The following is a 17684-nucleotide window of genomic DNA, read 5'->3' as shown; positions in this document are numbered from 1 at the left end:
CTGAGGAATGCTTCCAGCACCTTGTTGAATCTCTGCCACGAAGAATTGAGGCAGTTCTGAAGGCAAAAGGGGGTCCAACCCGTTACTAGCATGGTGTACCTAATAAAGTGGCCAGTGAGTGTATATTCAGTGATGGACTGCAAAGCCCTAAGTGCCTAGAGTCTGTATTCATCCACTCTCTCTGCTTCAGCTGTCTCGAAGCTAAATGCGGGATGTATCATATAGAAACAGCAATGCACAAGATTAGCACCAAAAAGAACTTTACATGATGGTTCAGCAAACTACCACCACTAGAGCACTCTGATTGCACGGTGGCTCAGTTGTTAGCACTGCAGCCTTGTAGCGCTGAGGTCATGGATTCAAATCCCACCCCACTCCGGTTTCCTTCCACATTCCAAAGACATACTGATAGAGAATTTAGATTGTAAGCCTTAATGAGGACAGTGCTGATAATGTTTGTAAAGTGCTGTGGAACTAATGGCGCTATACAAGTGAGTTAAATAATAAAATAAAAATTCCTAAAACTGCACAAAAACCTGGACAACTACTCTCTCCCTCCAATAAGAACTATCACTGATCTGTGAAATGACATCAGTGAGCCAAGCATGGTGGCACTAGTCCTTTTATAACCTTTGATGAGTTAATGTAGCCAGCCAATCAGAGTAATGCCACTACCAAGACAGCTACAGCATTACCGTGACTGCCAGACAATCCTAACATGTTTATTGGCTGTAGTACAGATACCAAACATACGAGGCAGGAATTCGGGCATTCAAGTACCCAGGTACTCGTTTGATAGAGTATCACAGAGTACGTTCGTTCATCATTAATCCTAACCATTGCATATAGGGAACACTCCTAACAATTACTATTTTGGAGATCCTGTGTCAGTCATCTATCCATGACAAAATGCCCCTTTTCAAAGTGCCTAGATGCTTAGTTCTGCTAATTTTTACTGCTTCCAACATATTAATTTCAGTAGCCCAGGGGTGGACATACCGCATGAGCAGCCGGTGCGGTTGCACTGGGGCCCAGAGATGGAGGGGGGCCCCTGCAAGGGCGTTTAACACTGAGGGCAATCTGGCCTGTTTATCCAGCTAGATGCTCCAGGGGTCCCCTGGCCAGATTGCCCTCATATGTGGCAGAGTGGTGTGTGTGGTAGAGAGGGCAATGAAGAAGGTGGTGGCGAGGGCAATGATGGGATGTGGGGGATTGGGACGAGAGGAAGGGGGACTTATAATGGACTTACGAACAGGGGGAGGTAAAGGAAGATGTTAAATATGGATATAAAATGAATTGGGTGGTAGAGGAGGGTGCTAAGTCCTTGATAGCATCCTTCTCCATCTCACAATTCATTGTGATGCTATTGAGGACTTAAAATTTATTGAGGATTAGGAGAGGAGGGGGCCGGGTGCATAGAACTCTTTATAATGAACTGAAAGTTGGGAGAAGACTGTCAGGGACTTGTTATGAATTCAGAGGAGGTGGAGGATGTTCAGTTCCTGATAGTATCATAATTAGTGTTGAGCATTCCGATACTGCAAATATCGGGTATCAGCTGATATTCGCTGTATCGGAGTTCTGATACCGAGTACCGATATTTTTACAATATCGAATACCGGAATCGGAAGTTCCCATAATGCAATGAGCCAGTGTTGTGGCTGTGATTGGCTGCTGAAATGATGTCATCATGATGCGCGGTCTGTGCGGGCCTGCCGGGGGTCTGTGCGGGCCTGCCAGGGGTCTGTACGGGCCTGCCGGGGGTCTGTGCGGGCTGCCGGGGTTCTGTGCAGGCCTGCCGAGGGTCTGTGCGGGCTGCCGGGGGTCTGTGCGGGACTGCCGGGGGTCTGTGCGGGACTGGCGGGGGTCTGTGCAGGCTGGCGGGGGTCTGTGCGGGCTGCCGGGGGTCTGTGCGGGCCGCGGGGGGTCCGTGCGGGCCTGCCGGGGGTCTGTGCGGGCTGCCGGGGGTCTGTGCGGGCCTGCCGGGGGTCTGTACGGGCCTGCCGGGGGTCTGTACGGGCCTGCCAGAGGTCTGTGTGGGCCTGCCGGGGGTCTGTGCGGGCCTGCCGGGGGTCTGTATGGGCCTGCCGGGGGTCTGTATGGGCCTGCTGGGGGTCTGTGTGGGCTGCTGGGGGTCTGTGCGGGCCTGCCGGGGTCTGTGCGGGCTTCCGGGGGTCTGTACGGGCCTGCCGGGGATCTATGCGGGCCTTCCGGTGGCTGTGTGTGTGTGCAGGCATCGTGTCTGATGGGACTACAAGTCATATCGGGCTATGACTGCTACAATGACAGTGATTGACACATTAGCCAATGATGGGACAGTAGTAGTCCCATCATCCGGCTAATGTGTTGAATATAAAAAAATAAAAAAAAAATAAAAAACATACATACTACATACATACTACATACATACAACATTCATACAACATACATACTACATACATACTTCATATATACTATATTCATACAACATACATACATACTACATACATACTGCATATATTCTAGATTCATACAGCATACATACTACATAATACATATATACTACATTCATACAACATACATACATACTACATAATACATACATATTACATATATACTACATACATACAACATACATACATACTACATACTATATACATACTACAAATATACTACATTCATACTACATGCATAAATACATACTACATACTTACAACATACATACTACATACATACTACATATATACTACATTCATACAACATACATACTACATACATACAACATACATACATACTACATACTTACTACATACATACAAGATACATACAACATGCTACAGACATACTACAGACATACTACATGCAATACATTCATACAATACATGCATATAGACATACAGTACATATAACATAGAGTACATACTCGCCATCACTTGTCACTTGTCATGTATGAATGTATTGTATGTAGTATGTATGTTGTATGTCTGTAGCATGTTTTATGTATGTTGTATGTCTGTAGTATGTACTATGTATGAACGTAGTATGTATGTAGTATGTATGTAGTATGAATGTAGTATGTATGTATGTATGTTGTATGAATGTAGTATGTATGTAGTATGTATGTATGTTGTATGAATGTAGTATGTATGTATGTTGTATGAATGTAGCATATATGTATTATGTAGTATGTATGTATGTTGTATGAATGTAGTTTATATGTAGTATGTATGTAGTAAGTATGTGGTATGAATGTAGTATATGCGAAGTATGTATGTAGTCTGTATGTATGTTGTATGAATGTTGTATATATGTAGTATGTTTGTAGTATATATGTAGTATGTATGTTTTTTTTTCATTCAACACATTAGCCGGATGATGGGACTACTACTGTCCCATCATTGGCTAATGTGTCAATCACTGTCATTGTAGCAGGCATAGCCCGATGGGACTTGTAGTCCCATCGGACGATGCCTGCACACCCACACAACCCCCGGCAGGTCCGCACAGACCCCCGGCAGGCCCGCACAGACCCCCGGCAGGCCCGCACAGCCCCCCGGCAGGCCCGCACAGCCCCCCGGCAGGCCAGCACAGACCCCCGGCAGGCCAGCACAGACCCCCGGCAGGCCCGCACAGACCTCCGGCAGGCCCGCACAGACCCCCGGCAGGCCCGCAAAGACCCCCGGCAGGCCCGCGCAGACCCCCGAGAGGCCCGTACAGACCCCGCCCACACACACAGACACGCACAGTGTCTGCCCACGCACCGCCCACACTCTTCCCCCCTCCCGAACTGGATTTGCAAGTAAAGAAAGGGTTTATTTTCATTCCGATATTTGTGCCCCATTGACTTGCATGGGTTTCCGGTATCGGAATCGGCGATACCAATCCAATCCGATCCCATATTTCCCGATATCAGAAGGTATCGCTCAACACTAATCATAATGAATTTGGGGGTGGTAGAAGATGCTATCAAGTACTTATAATGAATGATGGGGACAAAGGACAGGGACTAAGGCTTTGTGTACACGTTCCAGATTTGCAGGAGAAAATTCTGTTGCATATCCTAATGTGATGACAAGAAGAAAGCTGCGTAAAAATACATTTATTTTTTTCCACATTTTTACCATGATTTACGTATTTTCCCCCATTAGTACGGATGTAATACACTGCAAGAATTAACATTATAAAAATTTTAATGTGCCGCAAATCTTGCAAGGAAAAAATATGCAGAGTGTGCATGAGACTTCAGGGATCTCATTCACATTTCCTGTACTGTAAAACCTTTCATATTTTCCGTGTGTACATAGCCTTCCAGTTAATAGGGGAGAGTCACAGACGGAATAATTCATATTTCTAGGCGACAGAGATTATAGTTAATGGGGGGCACAGTGCTGCTTATCACTTTATAAATTTAATGGTGCATGGGTAATAGTTAGTGTTGAGCAATACCATCCGATATTGAGAAATATCAGATCGGATTGGATCGGCCGATACCCAAAAAGTATCAGGCAATATAGAATTAATCTTCAGCTCACCTGGTCCAGCCTGCCCAGTTCCCCTTGTAATTTTTAATGATGGACTAAATAAAGGCTTTTTTTTAATTTTCCTATATCATGTGCTGGAACTGCAAAAGTTTTTTTTTCACCAAAATGTATCGGGTATCGCTGATTCCGATACCGGAAGTCCCATTCAAGTCAATGCGACAGAAATATCGGAATTAAAAAAACCCTTTCTTTACTTGCACATCCTGTTCGGGAGGGGGGAAGAGTGTGGGCGGTGTGTGGGTGGACACTGTGCGTGTCTGTGTGTGCGGGCGGGGTGTGTGCGGGCCTGCCGGGGGTCTATGCGGACTGCTGGGGGTCTGTGCTGGCTGCCGGGGGTCTGTGCAGACTGTTGGGGTCTGTGTGGGCCTGCCGGGGGTCTGTATGGGCCTGCCGGGGGTCTGTGCGGATTGCCGGGGGTCTGTGCGGACTGCCGGGGTATGTACGGGCCTGCCGGGGGTCTGTGCCGGCTGCCGGGGGTGTGTGCTGACTGCCGGGGGTCTGTGCGGGCCTGCCGGGGTTTGTGTGTGTGTGCAGGCATCGTCCGATGGGACTTCTAGTCCCATCGGGCTATGTCTGCTACAATAACAGTGATTGACACATTAGCCAATGATGGGACAGTAGTAGACCCATCATCCGGCTAATGTGTGGAATGTAAAAAAAAAAATACTACATACATACATACATACATACAACATACTACATACATACTACATATATACTACATTCATACAGCATACATACATACTACATATATACAACATTCATGCAACATACATACTACATGCATACATACATACTACATACATACTTCATATATACTACATTCATACAACATACATACATATTACATGTATACAACATTCATACAGCATACATACATACTACATATACACAACATTCATACAACATACATACATGCATACTACATACATACTACATATATACTACATTCATACAACATACATACATGCATAGTACATACTACATACATACAACATACATGCTACAGACATACAAAATACATACTACATACATACTATATATATACTACATTCATACAACATACATACATGCATACTACATACATACTACATATATACTACATTCATACAACATACATACATAGTACATACTACATACATGCAACATACATACAACATGCTACAGACATACAAAATACATACTACATACATACTACATATATACTACATTCATACAACATGCATACTACATACATACTACATATATACTGCATTCATACAACATACATACATACTACATACATACAACATGCTACAGACATACAAAATACATACTACATACATACTACATATATACTACACTCATACAACATACATACATACATAGTACTTACTACGTACATACAACATACATACAACATGCTACAGACATGCAAAATACATACTAGATACATACTAGACATACTACAGACATACAACATACATACTACATACAATGCATTCATGCAATACATATAGACATACAGTACATATAATATAGAGTACAGTCACCATCACTTGTCACTTTGTTCCCTGAAGCCAGTGTCATCTATAAAAAATATGAAAATAACAAGCGTTACGCTCCCTGATCCGCAGAAATCCTTGAGTGTCCCACGACGATCTCCCGTGGAGAACAGCTGCATCAGCTGATGCGACCGCTCTCTAGGGGCCCCAGGAATACAATGATGGGAGGTAGGTATCCGTCCGCACTGTATTCCTCCACCACTGTAAAAAAAATAGTCCCTAGACTCACTTTTGGAATTGCTGTGTGAGAAAGTTCCCACGCAGCTTTTGCCATAAAGTGAGACCAGTGAACAATAGTAACCTCTCAGTGATGCAGTGCAGGAGATCGTCGTGGGACACTCGTGGATTTCTGCGGATCAGGGAGTATATTGCTTGTTTGTTTTTTTCATATTTTTTATAGATGACACTGGCTTCGGGGAACAAAGTGACAAGTGATGGTGAGTATGTACTCTGTTATATGTACTGTATGTATATATGTATTCTATGAATGTATTGTATGTAGTATGTATGTAGTATGTATTTTGTATGTCTGTAGCATGTTGTATGTATGTTGTATGTATGTAGTATGTACGATGTATGTATGTATATTGTATGAATGTAGTATATATGTATTATGTATTATGTATGTAGTATGCTTGTATGTATGTTGTATGAATGTAGTAGTATGCATGTATGTATGTTGTATAAATGTAGTATATATGAAGTATGTATGTAGTATGTATGTATGTTGTATGAATGTAGTATATATGTAGTATGTATGTAATATGTAGTATGTATGTATGTTATATGAATGTTGTATGAATGTGGTATATATGTAGTATGTATGTATGCTGTATGAATGTAGTATGTATGTAGTATGTATGTTGTATGAATGTTGTATATATGTAGTATGTATGTAGTATGCATGTATGTTGTATGAATGTAGTATATATGTATTATGTATGTAGTATGTATGTATGCTGTATGAATGTAGTATGTATGTAGTATGTATGTTGTATGAATGTAGTATGTATGTAGTATGGATGTAGTATGTATGTATGTTGTACGAATGTAGTATGTATGTTGTATGAATGTAGTATATATGTAGTATGTATGTAGTATGTATGTATGCTGTATGAATGTAGTATATATGTAGTATGTATGTAGTATGTATGTATGTTGTATGAATGTAGTATATATGAAGTATGTATGTTGTATGAATGTAGTATATATGAAATATGTATGTTGTATGAATGTTGTATATATGTAGTATGTATGTATTTTTTTTTACATTCAACACATTAGCCGGATGATGGGACTACTACTGTCCCATCATTGGCTAATGTGTCAGTCACTGTCATTGTAGCAGGCATAGCCCAATGGGACTTGTAGTCCCATCGGACGATACCTGCACAGTGCACACAGACACAAAGACCCCCGGCGGGCCCGCACAGACCCCCGGCAGGCCCGTACAGACCCCCGGCAGTCCGCTCAGACCCCCGGCAGCCGTCACAGACCCCGGGCAGGCCCATACAGACCCCCGGCAGGCCCGCACAGACCCCCGGCAGCCGGCACAGACCCCCGGCAGGCCCGCACAGACCCCCGGCAGCCGGCACAGACCCCCGGCAGGCCCGTACAGACTCCCGGCAGTCCGCACAGACCCCCGGCAGCCAGCACATACCCCCGGCAGTCCGCACAGACCCCCGGCAGCCGTCACAGACCCCAGGCAGGCCCATACAGACCCCCGGCAGGCCCGCACAGACCCCCGGCAGCCGGCACAGACCCCCGGCAGGCCCGCACAGACCCCCGGCAGCCGGCACAGACCCCCGGCAGGCCCGTACAGACTCCCGGCAGTCCGCACAGACCCCCGGCAGGCCCGTACACACCCCTGAGAGGCCCACACAGACCGCGCATCACGATGCGCACAGACCGCGCATCATGATGACATCATTTCAGCAGCCAATCACAGCCACAACAGTGGCTCATTGCATTATGGCAACTTCTGATTCCGGTATCCGATATTGTAAAAATATCGTTACTCGGTATCGGAATTCCGATACAGCGAATATCGGCCGATACCCGATATTTGCAGTATCGGAATGCTCAACACTAGTAATAGTTTAATTAATGGTGGGGTCCATATCTGTATTTGGGGGGAGACACATGTATGTATACAATATATGTGACCTTGGGATTTTCAGGGCTGCAAAGATCACAGTGATAAGAGGACTCATGGCTTGGAGATGTCAACATGAAGGTCTGACCAGATGGAGAAGAAACCGGAGAAAGCAGCTCTAATCAGACTAGACATCAGCGGTAAGTGCCTGGATGTGGATATTATTCTGTATCTGCACTTTGTGAAGTTGAGTGATAGCGTTATCTGTAAAAATCCCTTATTCTACATTCTCACATTTGTGTGAAATGTCTGTGTGCTTTCAGGTTTTTTTATTGGATGGCATAAGAAATCGTACAGTTTTATAGGTCCATTCACATGTAGGAGGGGGAGTTCCTGCGGTGTAACCTGGCCGGAACCAAGGGGACTGTCACCGGAAATAAATATGGAGATTTAAATTTTTCCCTACAGCATATACAGCTGTACGTTTCTGATACAGTACCGTATCGTACCGGTGAATTAGCTTGCAAAATATCAGAATGGGAGAAAGGATCTCCAGAAGCATTTGTGATCGTAATGGGGGACTTTAACAAAGGAAAACTCAACCTGGATCTCCCCAAATTTACTCAACATATAAACTGCTTCACGAGAGAGAACAATACGCTTGGTCACTGCTATACAGTCGTAAAAGGGGCCTACAGGGCAGTGAGGAGAGCAGCAGTGGGCTTTTCAGATCATTGTCTAATTCATTTAATTCCAGCCTACAGGCAAAGGTTGAAAACATCCAAACCTACAGTTTATACAAAGAAGACATGGTCTGAGGAGGCAAAATTGCAACTACAAGCATGCTTTGAATGCACGGACTGGGAGGTATTCCAGGAAACATACTCGGGTCTGGATGAATGGGTTGATGCAGTGTCCTCATATATCCGTTTTTGTGAAGACACGTTTATTCCATCCAAATCTGTCCACTTTCGGGGAAACAACAAGCCGTGGTTTACAAATAAAGTCAGGTTGATCCGTAAGAGAAAAGAGGAGGCTTATAAAGCAGGCGATATTACTGAATTCAAGAAACTTAGGAACTCGCTATCTAAAGAGATCAAGTTAGCCAAACACGAGTATGCAAAGATTCTGGAGGAAAGGTTCTCATCAAAAGATACTAGATCTGCATGGAGAGGATTAAGAGAGGTCACCAATTATAAAAGCCACCCCACTATAGTGAACCCCAGCAGAAGTCTGGCAGCAGAGTTAAATGAATTCTACTGCAGATTTGAGCAAGCTCTACACACAGTGGCTATTCATCTGTAAGCTCCTCAGTCTGTTCATATAAAGATCATTCATTGTGCAACACCCAAGTAGTGATCTCCGTGGCAGAGGTGATACGCATCCTGAAGGGACTTAAGGTCAAAAAGGCACCTGGCCCTGATGGTGTATCTCCAATGTGTCTTAAAGTATGTGCTACCCAGCTTGCCCCTATACTGACAAATATATACAATGTGTCACTGAAAGAGTGCGTTGTACCTCAGTGTTGGAAAAGTTCCACAATTATCCCTGTCCCCAAGAAAGTGGGATCCTCTGAGTTGAACGACTATAGACCAGTAGCACTCACTTCTGTAGCTATGAAAGTCTTCGAAAGAATTATGATGTCCCACCTGATAAAATTGACGCAGAAGCTATGGGACCCGCTTCAGTTTGCCTATAAGGAGAATTGTTCGGCAAACGACACTGTCAATCTGGCACTGAAGTACATTTTGGATCATACAGATGAACTGCACTCATATGTCCAGATTCTTTTCATGGACTTTAGCTCAGCGTTCAATACCATTGATCCGAATTTACTTCATAAGAAAATGGTAGCTCATGGAGTCCCTCTCAACTTATGCTTGTGGATTTATAACTTCCTGACAGCCAAGATACAGAGTGTAAATGTTGGACCATTCACTTCGGACACCTTGGTCACAAACATCGTGGCACCTCAGCGGTGTGTTTTGTCCCAGTTACTGTTTTCTCTCTATACGAATGATTGCATCTCTTCAGCAGACTCAGTAAAAATCTTGAAATTTGCCAATGATATGACACTGATTGGTCTCATCAGGGGAAATGCTGAAGACTTGTATCAGAGTGAGGTGAAAAAAATATGTGACTGGTGTAAAGCCAATAATCTTGTACTCAACACTAAAAAAAACTCCTGAGATGGTTGTGGATTTTAGGAAAGATCAACATGAGATACTTCCAATCTACATCCATGACGAAGTGGTTCTTAGGGTCACAGAGACCAAATTCCTTGGTGTTATTATCTCTCATGATCTTAAATGGGGGAAAAACGTGGATGCTGTTATAAGAAAAGCACAACAGAGGATGTTCTTCCTGCGTCAGCTGAAAAGATATGGTTTGTCTAAGAATCTGCTGATCTTATTCTTTAATGCTGTCATCAGATCTGTGATTTGTTCCTCTCTGATAGTCTGGTATGGGGGAGCCACTGCGCATGACAAACTCTGCTTACAAAGGACTTTCAGAACAGCAGAGAGAATTATAGGTTCCCCCTGCCTAAAATCCAGGATCTTTATGATAAGAGTATTCGATCCCACGCATTGAAAATTTCATCCGATCCCTCTCACCCGGGACACTCCTCATTCCAACTACTCCCTTCAGGACGTCGCTTCAGAGTCCCCAAATGCAGCACCAACCGCCATATGAACAGCTTCTATCCACTCTCTGTTCAACAATTAAATCGTCATGTGTAGACTGTATACTGTATCTGTCTTGTTAGATGTTACTTGTTGTATCTGTTGTTATATATTATGTTGCCTCTTTGCCACAAAGAATTCCTTGTATATATGTAATATGCACTTGGCGATAATAAATTTGATTTGATTTTGATTTGATTGATTAGATTTTTTATTTGATTTGGTATATCAGCTGTTTGTATATGGTCAAATCCATACTGGGAGAGCGTCTGTGTGTGACTCCGGAAACAAATATGGAGATTTAAATTTTCCCCTACACCGTATGCAGCTGTACGTTTCTGATACAGTACCGAATATCTGCTGTTTGAATTATTGTCAAATCCATACTGGGAGAGCATCTGTGTGTGACTATGGAAATATATACGGAGATTTAAATTTTTCCCTGCACCGTATACAGCTGTACGTTTCTGATACATTACCGTATATCTGCTGTTTGTATAATGGTCAAATCCATACTGGGAGAGTGTCTGTGTGTGACTCCGGAAAAAAATACGAGATTTAAATTTTCCACTACACCGCATACAGCTGTACATTTCTGATACAGTACCATATGTTAGGCGTTGGGTTCCGGGCGCTGCACAGCGTGAATCCTGAGCCTTGCCATCGACGGTCTCCCATTCCCCTCCAGTCACAGTGGAACCTGCTCAGCAGACTCCACAATACCGGCGTACTGCCCACACCAGCATCGTGGGTTCGGTTGCTGCTGCCACCTCTTGTCCAGTTATGGCAATGCAGATGTCCAGCAGCAAAAGACTTCAGAGTCTAAGTCCTTCCTTGCATCCACTGAGCATATTCATGAGATGATCTCCCATTGGGGATCGGGAGTCACATGCTCAGGTCCTTCTCCAGTTCTGATTGGTCCATCAGGAGGAACAGGAAGGTCCCGGAAGGGCACGGCTATAAAAGGTTCGCATGGCCGCCCATGAACTGGAGTTGCTCCGACAAGGGGTGATGCCCTCCACAGCCGGGAGCCGTGAGCCCAGCAGCGCCCAGAGTCCTAAACCCTCGGCGAGAGCATTTTCCCATGATGGAAAAGGATGGGGATTTGGACATTTTTCTGCAGGCTTTTGAGAAAGCCTGCAGACAGTACAAGCTGCCTATGGACCAATGGGCCAGGTACTTGACCCCAGGGCTAAAAGGCAAAGCTCTGGAGGCGTTTACTTCTCTCCCGCCAGAACAAGATAACAACTATGATGCCATCAAGCAGGCCCTGATCTCCAAATACCGGCTGACCCCGGAGGTATACCGAAATAAGTTCCGGAACCTTCAACGTGGCCCGCATAACAGTCATAGTGATGTGGTGCAAGGACTCAGGACCCACTTTGACCAGTGGATCCACGGACTGTGAGTAAACAACTTTGAACTGCTGAAAGACCTGAGATTAAAGACCAGTTCTTACATCTTTGCCCAGCTGAGGTCCGACAGTTCATACTGGACCAAGAGCAAACAAATGCGGACAAAGCAGCGCAGATCGCCGACACCTATGTGGCCAACCGGAAACCAGAGACTTGGAAGCCAGTCAGAGCCAGCTGGAAAGGGGGTAAGCCTGCAACCCACCCCAGTGCCCCTGCCAGTCGACACACCGGAGGCTCTGTTGCCTTTGCCAACGGCAGGCCTACATCAGACCCTCGCCAGAGTTTTCTCAAACAGACTGGACACATCAGTGCTACCTGTCCGAAGAGGCAAAAGAACCCCCCAGCCATGACCTCTGGGCCCAATGCCTCTGTTCTTTTGGTGGGTGGTGTGGTTGGGAAGATCCATGACAACGTGCAGCACGTCCATGTGGGGGCCAGTCTCATTAGAGGTCTCAAGGAAACCGGGGCCAAACGAACCCTCATCCGTCCCGGACTGGCGACCCGTGAAGAGATGATTGATGGGAAACATCATCTGCTGCCCCTTGCTGATGGCCCGGGATTTTCTTGATTGGGGTGCCAGGAGAGAGGTGAGGATAGTAGGGGTGTCCGAGAACCTGCCCACTGATGTTTTGTTGGGGACTAATTTGGGGAGGATGATTGCACACTATGTACCTGACACCCCTCCCCAACCTGATACTAAGGGTAACGTTAACCCTGCGGATGATGATGATGATGGGAAACTGAATGTGTTACCTGACAATGCCTCATTGAACAATGATGAAACTGATAACCATTCTTTCCCTAGGAATGATGCTGATAGTGATGTAAAGGTGCCAACTGAACCTGATAACCACTCTTTCCATAGGAATGATGCGGCTAGTGATGTAAATGTGCCAACTGATAACCATTTTTCTGAGAAGGTTGATGTGTCCACAGGTACAGGAGTGCTCAGCCCCATCGCTCTGTGGAGTGAGACGGCTGAGGAACCCCTTGCAGGAGCAAGCGTCGGTGCTACAGGAAATGGGGAGGTGCATGGGAACCGTGAGGAAGGTGATGCCATGCCACTGACCAGTGCCACCGAGGAAGGAAGGTGGGCAGCACGGTGTCTCAGTGGTTAGCACTGCAGCCTTGCAGCGCTGGGGTCCTGGGTTCGAATCCCACCAAGGACAACATCTGCAAGGAGTTTGTATGTTCTCCCCGTGTTTGCGTGGGTTTCCTCCGGGCACTCCGGTTTCCTCCCACACTCCAAAGACATACTGATAGGGAATTTAGATTGTGCGCCCCATCGGGGACAGTGATGAAAATGTGTGCAAATTGTAAAGCGCTGCGGAATATGTTAGCGCTATATAAAAATAAAGATTATTATTATTATAAGGTAACTGGCCCATAAGTAGCACTGCTCATGAAATGTTGGGGGTGGATGGGGAGGTAATGTCCATAGCAGTGCCAGCTGATGGGTCTGTAGAAATCCCCGGGGAGACAGCCTACATAGCCGCTGTCACCCGCAGTCAGAGTGCCCGGAACGCAGGTAGCGCCCTGCCTTCTGGACACTCCTCTACTACAGGAGTGACTGAACCAGAGGTGAACCCAGAGCAGGTCCCAGAGGGTCCCAGTAAGGAAGGGACCTTGACGGCACTTCTGGCTGCCTCCAGTCAGGAGTTCCAGGCTGCACAGCGCTCAGATGCGAGCCTAGAGAAATTGAGGCACCTCGCCGAGACGCCCACCTCCGCGACTGATAAGGAGAGGGTGTTCTGGGAATGAGGAAGTTTGTACCGGGAGACAGTACCCGGAGAATCCCAAAAGGAGTGGTTGAGGGAAAGACAGCTGGTCATCCCCTATCGATTTAGGGCTGAGTTGTTACGGATTGCCCATGAGATTCCACTTGCTGGACACTTGGGGATCAGCAAAACTAAGGCCCGGCTGTCTCAACACTTCTATTGGCCCAAGATGAGGACAAGATGTGACCGAATACTGCCGCTCCTGTGTCACCTGTCCAAAAGTGGGGAAGGCAGGGCCTGCTCTTAAGGCTCCCCTGATCCCTTTGCCGGTGATTGGGGAGCCTTTCCTGAGAATCGCGGCGGACATTGTGGGCCCGCTGGCCGTCCCCAGCAGCTCTGGAAATTAATACATTCTCACCATGGTAGACTACGCTACCCGGTACCCAGAGGCAGGTGCTCTGTCCTCAACCAGGGTGGATAATGTTGTGGATGCACTGGTGACAATCTTTTCAAGGGTAGGATTTCCCAGGGAGATGCTTACCGATCAAGGGACCCAATTCATGTCTCGCCTACTGGAGGTTCTCTGTAAGAAAATGCAGATGATGCATTTGGCATTGAGTGTGTATCACCTACAGACCAATGGTTTGTGTGAACGCTTCATCGGTACCCTCAAACAGATGCTCCGCATGCTGGTTGAGACCCAAGGGCACGACTGCGAGCGGTACCACCCACACCTGCTATTCGCTTACAGAGATGTTCCACAGGCCTCAACGGGATTCTCCCCCTTCGAGGCTCCTGTACCCAGGCGAGTCCGGTGACCCCTTGAGTTGGTAAGAGAATCCTGGGAAGATGAGCCAAACCCCTCTGAAGTGTCCATCATGGATTATGTCATGCGCTTCCGTGACAAGATGCAGACCTTGATGCAGTTGGTGCATAACAATATGGTGCAGGCTCAGGCTGACCAGAAGCACTGATCCGACCAGAATGCCTGGGAGCGGACCTATCAGGTGGGTCAAATGGTGTGGGTACTCGTCCCCATACAAAAAGATAAGCTCAGACAGCCTGGGAAGGCCCGTACGTTGTCCACCAACAGCTCAACCCGGTCACGTACGTGGTCACGCTTGACTCCGCTCAGGGTAGGCGCAAGGCCTTTCACATCAATATGTTGAAGGCTGCGTCCTACTGGTTTGCAACCTGCCAGAGGACGGGGAGGAAGACGCCCTCCTGGACATGCTGACCAAAGCAAAGGCTGGTGGGTCCATCAAGGACATGGAGGTAAGCGACTTGTTAATCGTACCCCAGCAGTCACAGTTGTTGGCCACACTGAAACTCTTCTGGGCCGTGTTCTCCAAACCACACAGACGGACTGAGTTAGCGGTCCACGAGGTGGACACCGGGAATCATGCCTCACTACGGTGAACACCTTATACAATCTCTGAGGAGGTGCAGCAGGTTATGCACCAAGAGATCGATGAGATGTTACAGCTGGGGATGATTCAACGGTCCAAGAGCGCTTGGGTCTCACCTGTAGTCCTCGTGCCGAAAAAGGATTGGACCACCCAGTTCTGCGTGGACTACAGGGGGTTCAATGCCATCACAAACTCTGATGCACACCCGATGCCGCGCATCGAGGATCTGCTTGAGCGGTTGGCGAACTCAAAATACATATCCATCATGGATTTGAGACTGGGATACTGGCAGATTCCTCTGAGCTCTGTGGCGCAGGAGAGATCCACCTTTCTCACCCCTTTTAGACTGTACAAGTACACGGTCATGCTCTTTGGCATGAAAAATGCCTCTGAAACTTTTCAGTGGATGGTCAACCACCTGCTTCAGGGACTGGAGAAGTGCGCCGTGGCGTACCTGGTTGACATTTCTGTCTTCAGTTCGACCTGGGAGGAACACCTTCAGCATCTCCAGGAGGTGCTCAAGTGTATTCACCAGGCAACTCTGACCATCAAGCCGGGAAAGTTCCAAATGGGCATGAGCAACGTCCACTACCTGGGACACCGGGTAGGCGGGGGTTCCATGAGTCCAGAGCTGGAGAAAGTGGACACAATCATGTCCGGGCCCACCCCCAGAACCAATAAACAGGTGATGCCCTTCCTGGGCACTGCAGGCGGTTCGTACAGGACTATAGCAAGACCCTTGACGGACCTCACCAAGCGGAATCTACCCAAACAGTCAATTGGATAGATTGCTGTGAGGTGGCCTTCCGAGCTTTGAAAATAGCCCTGTGCAACTCTCCAGTGTTGAAAGCAGTTGACAGCAGTTGCCCATTCCTGGTACAGACCGACACCAGCGAGATTGGCCTCGGTGCTGTGCTCAGCCAGGTCAACTCGGGGAACCAAGAGCACCCTGTGTTGTACCTGAGCCGGAAACTTCTGCCAAGGGAAGTGGCATACTCCACCATCAAGAAGGAGTGCCTGGCCATGGTCTGGGCACTGCAACGATTGCAGCATTCCGATACCGCAAATATCGGATATCGGCCGATATTCGCGGTATCGGAATTCCGATACTGAGTTCCGATATTTTTAGCATATCGAATACCGGAATCGGAAGTTCCCATAATGCTATCAGCCAATTTGATTTGATTCAGCCAATGACAATCCTCAGAAGTGTGGGCACATCCTGTTAGGCATGTAGGCATGTTAACTAATGGCATGGCTGTAATTGGCTGCTGAAATGATGTCATGATGCACTATAAAAGCCGCCGCCGCCACCATTTCGGGTTCACTCTGCTGTGAATTCAGTTAGGGACAGGCTGCTGTTCAAGACTCTGAGGGACAGTTAGAGATAGCGATTTTCAAAATAATATTGTGCTTTAACCAGGCTACATTCTCAATCAGTGTAGCTTTCTTTTGCCTTGAAGCGCTGTTCACAGCTGTGTGCAAGGTCTGTGTGAGTGCTGCTCACGCTGTGTAGTGTGTCCTGCATCCATGTCTGATTGTAGGCCGCTCAGCATGCGTCTCTGCCTCATACATATTTTTCTTTTATTGCTGCTCATTTTTCATTCTCCTATTAGTGTGCATCCATCCGTATCCATATAGATTGGTTGGTTGCAAACACTATAGGAGTAGACAGCGGAGCCTTTCTGCAGCCTTTCAGTGCTAGTGCCCATTTATCTGCACTGTTCACGGCTGTCTGAGAGGTCTCTGTGTGTGAGTGCAGCTCACGCTGTAGTGTGTCCTGCACCAACGTCTGGTTGTAGGCCGCTCAGCGTGCGTCACTGCCTCATACATATTTTTCATTTATTGCTGCTCATTTTTCATTAATTCTCCTATTAGTGTGCATCCATCCGTATCCATCTACATTTGTTGGTTGCAAACACTATAAAGGAGTAGATAGAGGAGCCTTTTTTCTGGCTTGTGCCCTGCAGCAGCAGCCAGATTAGTATTACCCTATTTTTTGGAGCCTCATCTTTTGCATTGTAGGTTACCTTCCTGCATTGTAATAGCTCCAAAAAGTTTGTGATACTATCGCTTTCAAATATTTGGTCACATCCTTTTTGTTTTTTTGAAAAAAAAAAACCCAAAATAAAGTTCACCAAACACTCCACTTGACAGTTGTGTAGGCCACATTGGCTTATATTAAAGTGTAGTCCACACACTTTATAAAATTAGTGTTTCTTATACCTGTTAGCAGCTGTTCAGGAATAAGCACACTAAGCCCCCCCTTTATACTTTTCTGCCTATCTTTATCAGTCTA

The sequence above is a fragment of the Dendrobates tinctorius genome, unplaced genomic scaffold (genome assembly GCF_039654945.1).
Source record: "Dendrobates tinctorius isolate UK_male_01 unplaced genomic scaffold, ASM3965494v1 ptg000162l, whole genome shotgun sequence".
Classification (NCBI taxonomy): domain Eukaryota; kingdom Metazoa; phylum Chordata; class Amphibia; order Anura; family Dendrobatidae; genus Dendrobates; species Dendrobates tinctorius.
The sequence above is the reverse complement of the archived record's forward strand: the minus strand, read 5'-3'. Positions refer to the sequence as shown.